We start from the raw sequence: 7,569 nt of genomic DNA on the forward strand, positions 1-7,569 counted from the left end.
ATATGGGAAAAGTGACGCGAAAGTGGCTCAAGGTGGTTGTAAATCTGGTACACACTGTTCTGTTTTACTTTGCTTTCCTTTCTGTAATGTAGAGGATCCTGGGTAAATACAATGGTTTCTGTACAGCCAGTACGTTTCTACCCTATCCCCAAACGGCATTCTGCCTGTTACCATAGTAACAGTTCATGGAACACTGAAATGAGCATAGAGGTTAGAAGTTCACAACACTATGTTGCTAATCGAAACAGTTACTGTACTCTAGTTTTAAAACTTTTCCATAGGAACCGTTAGTCGTGCGATAGACTCTGGTAAAGCTCTGGTAAAGAGTTAGCCTCAGTATTATACTTCAAATTATACATATAATTTCCATTTTTAAATGTTTTCTAACTATATCATTATCACACTAAATAAACAAAATGTGATAAGGACTCCCATAGAAGTGGGGTAGGTAATGTGCAAAAAAAAATGAAAATAAGTGTTCAAAATTAGATCTATGTGACTAAATGAGGTCAAGCATTACAAGTTAAGGTAACACTTGGCGATATTTGGTTATTTGCACGTCTGCAGTGTGCCTGATACATTTCAATCAATCAATCATTTCCATTTGCAAAGTGTGCTACATACCCGAGAGGTCTCAAGGCGCTGGGGGGGATGAGGGGTGGGGTGCTATTGATCGAAAAGCCAGGTCTTGAGAAGTCTTCTGAAGGCCAGCAGGTCCTCGGTCTGTCGTAGACCGGTAGGGAGAGGTGTCCAGGTCTTGGCAGCGAGGTAGCAGAAGGATCTGCCACCTGCGGTGGTTTTCTGGAAGTGTGGTACTGTGACGAGGGCGAGGTTGGCAGAGCAGAGGCTGCGGGTGGGGGTGTAGAAGCTGAGTCGGTTGTTGAGGTATGCTGGTCTGGCATTGTGTAGGGCTTTGTGTGTGTGGGGGAGGAGTTTGAAGGTGATACTGTTGTTTACGGGGAGCCAATGCAGGCCTCTCAGGTGGGGTGTGATGTGGCTGCACCGGAGGATCAGTCGTGCCGAGGTGTTCTGGATGCGTTGCAGCCGTCTCAGGAGCTTGGTTGTTGTTCCTGCATAGAGGGCGTTCCCGTAGTCCAGTCTGCTGGTGACGAGGGCCTGGGTGACGGTTTTTCTCATGTCGGAGGGGATCCCTTTGAAGATCCTGCGGAGCATTCAGAGAGTGTGGAAGCAGGAAGCGGAGACGGCGTTGACCTGCTAGGTCATGGAGAGGGTGGAGTCGATGATGACCCCCAAGTTGCGTGCGTGGTCGGTGGGTTCTGGGGCTATCCCTTGCGATGTTGGCCACCAGGAGTCGTCCCAGGCTGAGGGGATGGGGCCGAGGATGAGGACCTCCATCTTGTCTGAGTTCAGCTTCAGCCTGCTGTCTTTCATCCATTCGGCGACGGCCTTCATTCCTCTGTGGAGGCTAGTTTTGGCGGTGTGGGGGTCTTCGGTGAGGGATATGATCAGCTGGGTGTCGTCGCATTAGGAGTTGATGTTGAGGCTGTGTTGTCATGCGACGTGGGCGAGTGGTGGCCATGTAGATATTGAACAGCGTCGGGCTGAGGGATGATCCCTGTGGAACGCAGCAGATGATCTTGGTGGTCTTGGAGCGGAAGGGTGGGAGGCGGACGCTCTGGGTTCTGTCGGAGAAGAAGGATGTGTTCCGGGCCAGGGCCTTCTCTTGGATTCCGGCGTCATGGAGGCGTGCTGTTAGGGTGCGGTGGCAGACCATGTTGAAGGCTGCCGATAGGTCCAGAAGGATGAGGGCGGCTGTTTCTCCTTAGTCCATAAGGATCCTGATGTCATCGGTGGCGGCGATGAGGGCGGTCTCGGTGCTGTGGTTGCTGTGAAAGCCGGACTGGGATGGGTCCAGGATGTTGTTGTCTTCGAGGTAGTGGGTCAGCTGTCTGTTGACGATCTTCTCCGTTACTTTTGCTGGGAAAGGGAGCAGGGAGATGGGCCGAAAGTTCTTGAGGTCGTTGGGGTCCACCTTAGGTTTCTTCAATAGGGCGTTGATCTCGGCGTGCTTCCAGCTCTCTGGGAAGGGTGTTGTCTCGAATGAGATGTTGATTGTTTTCCGGAGATGGGGTGCGATAGCGGTGCTGGCTTTGTTGAAAACATGGTGAGGCATGGGTCAGATAGGCATCCGGAGTGGATGGAGTTCATGGTCTTGATGGTGTCTTCGTCGCTGATGTTGGACCAGGCGGTCAGGCGACTGGTGCGGGTGGTGGTCGCAGGGGTGGTGGTCTTGGGGGTGGATGTGGGGGTGGCGGTGTTGAAGCTGTCGTGGATGTTGGTGATCTTGCGGTGAAAGAATGTGGCCAGTGAGTTGCACAGGTCTTGTGATGGTGGAATGTCGTTGGTGTTGGAGCTGGGGTTGGAGAGTTCTTTCACGATGTTGAAGAGTTCTTTGCTGTTGTGTGCGTTGCTGTCCAGGCTGTCCTTGAAGGCGGTCCTTTTAGCGGTCCTGATGAGTTGGTGGTGTCTTTGGGTGGCATTCTTGTGGGCAGTGTAGCTGTCTGGTGTTCGGTTGTGGAGCCAGCTCTTCTCCAGCTTCCGACAGGTGCGCTTGGAGGTCTGGAGGTCTTTGGTGAACCATGCGGCTTTCTTGTTGGTGTGATTGGTGGCGGAGGTCTTGAGTGGGACGAGGGTGTCGGCGCAGTCGTTGATCCACTTTTTGAGGTTGAGGGCGGCGGTGTCGGAGTCGGTGGGGTCGGCGGGTGGTCCCAGGGCGAGGTTGGTGGTCAGTTGGTCCTCGTGGATTGTATGCATATGCTTAATAGGCAAGACTGGGTGCATTTTCTAGCCAATAGGTGTATAACAGGAGTCCGTCTTTTATTTTTATTTTTATTTATAGTTACTCTGGATGAGCAATACTCTATTGTATTATTACAATATTTTGAAATATCTTTTGTTGCCTCTTGGAACTGCATGCTCAATAGGAGTCCGTTTCTAACTTTTAGCGACTCAGCACGAACTATGTATTGCCACAAATAAAAATCTGTGAATGTGCTTATATTATCGACGCGACATACACGGTATCCCAAAAAAGAAGAAATATATAGAATATGTGGAGTACTAGCAATACCCACCCGTTATGGTGGATGCTAATGCGCAGGATTCAAAAAGTGCTGAAGTCCTCTTTTTATGACAATGAGAGAGCCAGAAAGCATACAGGATTTACTAAGCGTCGAAGTCCGTTTTTCATGCTAATGAAAGAGTCAGGAAGTTGGTTCGACATAGGTAGGAAGGTTTGCGTGCAATTGAAACCCAGGTGATGTCAGTTGAGAATCCAATCTTAGCATACAAGCTGTTATGTAAAGCGTTAGTAGTCCGGGTGTTTACAGCTTTGGTGGCAGACGTTTCTGTTGCCCGAGCAGGGAGTAGGAAATTGCATAAGGACAATCCTGGATATCGCAGGTAAGCGCTGAGCAGAGCGTGTTCTCGTCGGTGTAGTATGCCGATTTTCGGTTTGAGCTGTTTCGTAAACTGTTGTCTAATCTATAAAGCCGAGCCAGATTAGTTTGGCTAGATCCGATGACATCAGGAACCATTGTAATATTAAAAAAAGGAGGCTTTCTGAGCTGAGTTAAAACTTCTATCTTAACGTAAGCAGTATCGACAGAGGCTGGGCAAAAAGAACAAAAAAGGAAAAAACATTGGTTTTTTTAGTGAGCGTTTAAAATGGCAACAATTTAAAAATCGAAGCTTGTATAGACCATACGTAGCGCCGTTTTAGTCAAATGAGAGGATGACGAAAGGGTTTATATATACCACTATCAAGGGAGCAAAAGGTAAATTTTGCAGCCGGAATACTTTTAGCCTTGAACTTCGGAGGATGTACATGTCTGTTATACTTAGAAACATTTTCTTTTACTTTGAACAGCGTCCTTGAAGCCAGGAATAGAACTGTCAATCGGGTTGGCTCTGGAATCCAAAACCAGCAGAGCGAAGTGAAGCACAGGTAATTGAATTAAATGTATAATTGTTGGAAGACAGGATGGTTGTACAGCATATTTGGTTTAGTCCCTAAATAGATGTACAACATGTATTCTTTTGGTACATTTAGGCCTAGAGGAACTGTCTATAGAATACGCAGGTCACACACTGGTCAGATGCTGAAACACAGAGAATACGACCTTTGAATCACTTAAGGTAAATAGAGAGTGGATTGTAAAGGGCTAATGCGACAAGGTGAAAAATCTTAAACAACTGCTATATAAAATGGCCCCCAATTTGTTTTTAGGGCATAGAGCCAATCAAGAGGAAGTGCAGAAAATAGAAGTCTCCCGGTATCTGCATGTGGATAAAAATGGTAATAGAAAATGAATTTAGAATTTATGATTGAGTGAATTATCCTTAACAAAAGCCTTGAAAGTTCTGCTCCATTCCCTTTAGATGTGACAAGTAACAAGATTGCGAGACACTTCCCATTCCAGTCTCAAGAAAAACTGTTTAACACAGAAGGTCTATAAGGAATATAAAAGTTTTAAATGATTATAGATCTTTTACCAACAAGTTGTACAAAGGTCCATTAGAATTATATCTGCAATAACGGACCGAAGTAGAATACTGAGAGGTTTATGAACTTGCTGCATGTGTTCTTTTTACGTAGTCATGAAACAGGGAATATTTTTTCACTTCTAAGGGTTATAAGGTGAATTCAATAGTGTGCACTGTCTATGTTGAGGAATGTATGAGGTGTGAGGTCGGTCCATACAATATCTGTTTCGAAAAAATGTGTTTAAATAAATGCAGGGATTGAGAGTAACATGTTTTTACGTATATATTTTTTCAGATTAATACTCCAGGTTATAGAGAACAGTTAAATTATCTGGAGGGTCCTGATGAAGGTGGACTTCATTGCTGTTTCTTTCCACCGAAATGTGTTGGCCAAATCCTTTAAAATCTCACCCATCTGGGTTCATGTTGGACAACAGATAAAGAAAGAAATTAGACTGTTTTATGATTTTGAGTAATTTAAGTGGTGTACGGGGATGAGTATGAATGAATGGTTGTGAATAGGGTGTTCTCTACCTGGAATATGTATCACTAATAGGTTGTATTTGTAGAATTGTGTCTAGGAATGTACATTTTGATGAAAACAAATGATTCTTCAAATGAGAAAATAGAATGTTTTTAAATGTTGTAACAAGAAAAAAGAAATCAAATGAAATACAAAATAATTTAAATAAAAAATAATGTAAAAAAAGTAAGAACATTGTGATGTGTTGCTGCTCTTCGAATCAGAGGTTGTACCCTGAGAGAATAATTTAAAGGTCACGAGGGAGTTTTGTTGATTATTGTATTTATTGGTTCTTTCCCCTCTTCTCCCTGACCTCAAAGTAAATCCTAGCGGGGGTGCCCCAAAATAGTTACTCAGTTGGTCCTCGGTGACCTTTCCCCAGCAGCGGCGTGGCTTTTGTTGGGTGCTGTGGTGGGTGGTGGGTTTCCTGAAGGTGAAGTGGATGCATCTGTGGTCTGTCCCGTGGGGTTCGGAGGTGTGGTTGAAGGAGACGTGGGGACTTGCAGAGAAGATGGGGTCCAGTGTGTGTCCAGCGGCATGGGTGGGTGTCGTCACGAGCTTTGTCTGAGGTTGGCAAGGTTGTCGATCAGGGCGGTGGAGTGGCGTTGTTGTTGTTCTCGAGGTGGAAGTTCAGGTCCCCGAGGAGGATGTAGTCCGTGGAGGTGAGGGCGTGGGTGCTGATGAGGTCGGCAATGGAGTCGCTGAACTGTGGGCGGGGTCCGGGTGGTCTGTAGATGAGTGTTCCTCTGAGGGTGGTGTTGGGGTCGTTGTGGATCTAGTGCATGTGCTTGGCGGTGGTGAGGGTGTCATCGGTGTTGGTTGAGACTCTGAGAGTGTCCTTGTGGATGATGGCGATTCCCCTTCCCACTCCGTTGGTGCGGTCTCTGCGGGAGATCTTGTAGCCTTCTGGGATGGCTATGGCGATGTCTGGTGCCGAGGTCGTGCTCATCCATGTCTCCTTCAGGAAGGCGACGTCGGGGGTCATTGAGTCTAGGAGGTCCCAGAGTTCGATGGCGTGCTTGCGAGCGGAGCGGGTGTTGAGGAGGATGCATTGGAGGTGGTTGGGTTCTCTGGTTGATGGTTTGGCGGGACGGATACTGGTGAAGCTGCAGTTCCGGCAGGTGAAGGGTCCTTGGGTGCGCCCGGTAGCAGGAGTGATCTCGTCCGTGGTTGAGTGAGTGGAGGGTGCCGGAGGCGTAGTGCAGTCTGGTGGTGTGGCAGCTTCGAGGTCCAGGAGATCTGGCGCTGGGCGCGGTCCAGGCATGGACGGGCGCAGACGGGCGTGCCTTCGGCGCACCCGCAGCGCGAGTCTGCTGTGCTTCCGTGCGGCGTCCTCCATATAGGTGAAGGGTAGCAGCGGCTGGAAGCGGGGACGGGAATAGAGCAGTAGAGTACAGGAGAAAGGGGCGCTGGGGGAAAACAGGAAATACAATTATGGCCCGCGTTCAAGAGGTGTCTGTATGGGAGTGCCTAATGCGTCAGATTTACACTATGGACCAACAGGTCTTTAAAATGATTCAGAGATGAGACAGAATTAGGTGAGAGATCAAGTCATTACGCAGGACAATATTCTTTAGGGCTTATTTACAAGACTCTTGCGCCACTTTTGTCTTACTTTTCCCATGTTGAAAGTGAGGCAAAAGTGGCGCCAGGGGCTTGTAAATAAGCTCTTTTATTTGTAATGCATTTAATCGGAGGCATTGTATATCTAGGCCGCTTTGCTTATCTTGTGTAAACACTGTGACCAACAGAGTTCACAACTTGAACTCAGCTTTGGTTGTACACGACAGAGTGGACAGCAGCGTCCATAACTTAAAAAGGGAAAGAAAAACGATGTGAGAGAGAGTGAGAGAGAGAAAGAGAGAAAAAACAACATTAAATCTGTGAGAGAGAGAAAGTTATAGATGGAGCAGTTAATACTGGAGAAAATACTTGTAGCTCACCTTTTGCCTCAGTTGTGTATCCAACTACGTGCTAGTTCATAGTGCACCCTCCAGTTTAGTGATCTGAAAGATAGTATATAGAGTTAGTAATGGCATAGTACATACACCTGCACACGTATATTTTTGCTTTATTTATTTGTACACTCAGGATAATGTATTTCATTAAGTTCCACTGTAAGGAGGTGTCTATGCACTGTTTTTCTTCCAAAGTAGAACATCCCATGCACTCCCACTGCATAGTGGTGAGTTCTCAATATTGCGTACCTAGACTATTGCACCCCATTGACTCGCAGATTCCGGAGGTGAGTGTTTTTCTTGGGAAGTCAGAGGCAGATTTACAAGCTCCTTGCGCCACTTTTCCCATGTTAAAAGTGACACAAAAGTGGCGCAAGGGGCTTGTAGATCTGCCCCTTAGACTGTTGTAACCTATCTATTCTCACTCCCCGGAGGTAATTGTACATTCCCACGCAGTGAAGCTGCTGCACACTATTCACTCTCTCCTTTCACAGATGACTTGTCGTTGTTTCGGAAACATGCTTCCTTGCTCACCTTGTGCCATTGGCGTGATTCAAAGAGGGTGTGCTACGTGTCGAAGCA

At 46.9% G+C, this 7,569-nt stretch overlaps 1 long non-coding RNA gene across 2 annotated transcripts; it reads left to right on the plus strand.

Annotated features, from left to right (window-relative positions):
* The first annotated feature begins 3,231 nt into the window (after nt 1–3,231).
* LOC144827740 (uncharacterized) lies at nt 3,232–5,169 on the plus strand. 2 transcript variants are annotated; one of them, XR_013610339.1, is made up of 5 exons: nt 3,232–3,423; nt 3,890–3,967; nt 4,073–4,158; nt 4,250–4,318; nt 4,802–5,169. It is a non-coding gene; the product is annotated as an uncharacterized LOC144827740 (long non-coding RNA). The 2 variants fall into 2 exon arrangements; XR_013610340.1 differs by lacking the exons at nt 4,073–4,158; nt 4,250–4,318.
* The last annotated feature ends 2,400 nt before the right edge of the window (nt 5,170–7,569 follow it).

Source organism: Lissotriton helveticus, chromosome 4_1 (assembly GCF_964261635.1).
Source record: "Lissotriton helveticus chromosome 4_1, aLisHel1.1, whole genome shotgun sequence".
Lineage (NCBI taxonomy): Eukaryota > Metazoa > Chordata > Amphibia > Caudata > Salamandridae > Lissotriton > Lissotriton helveticus.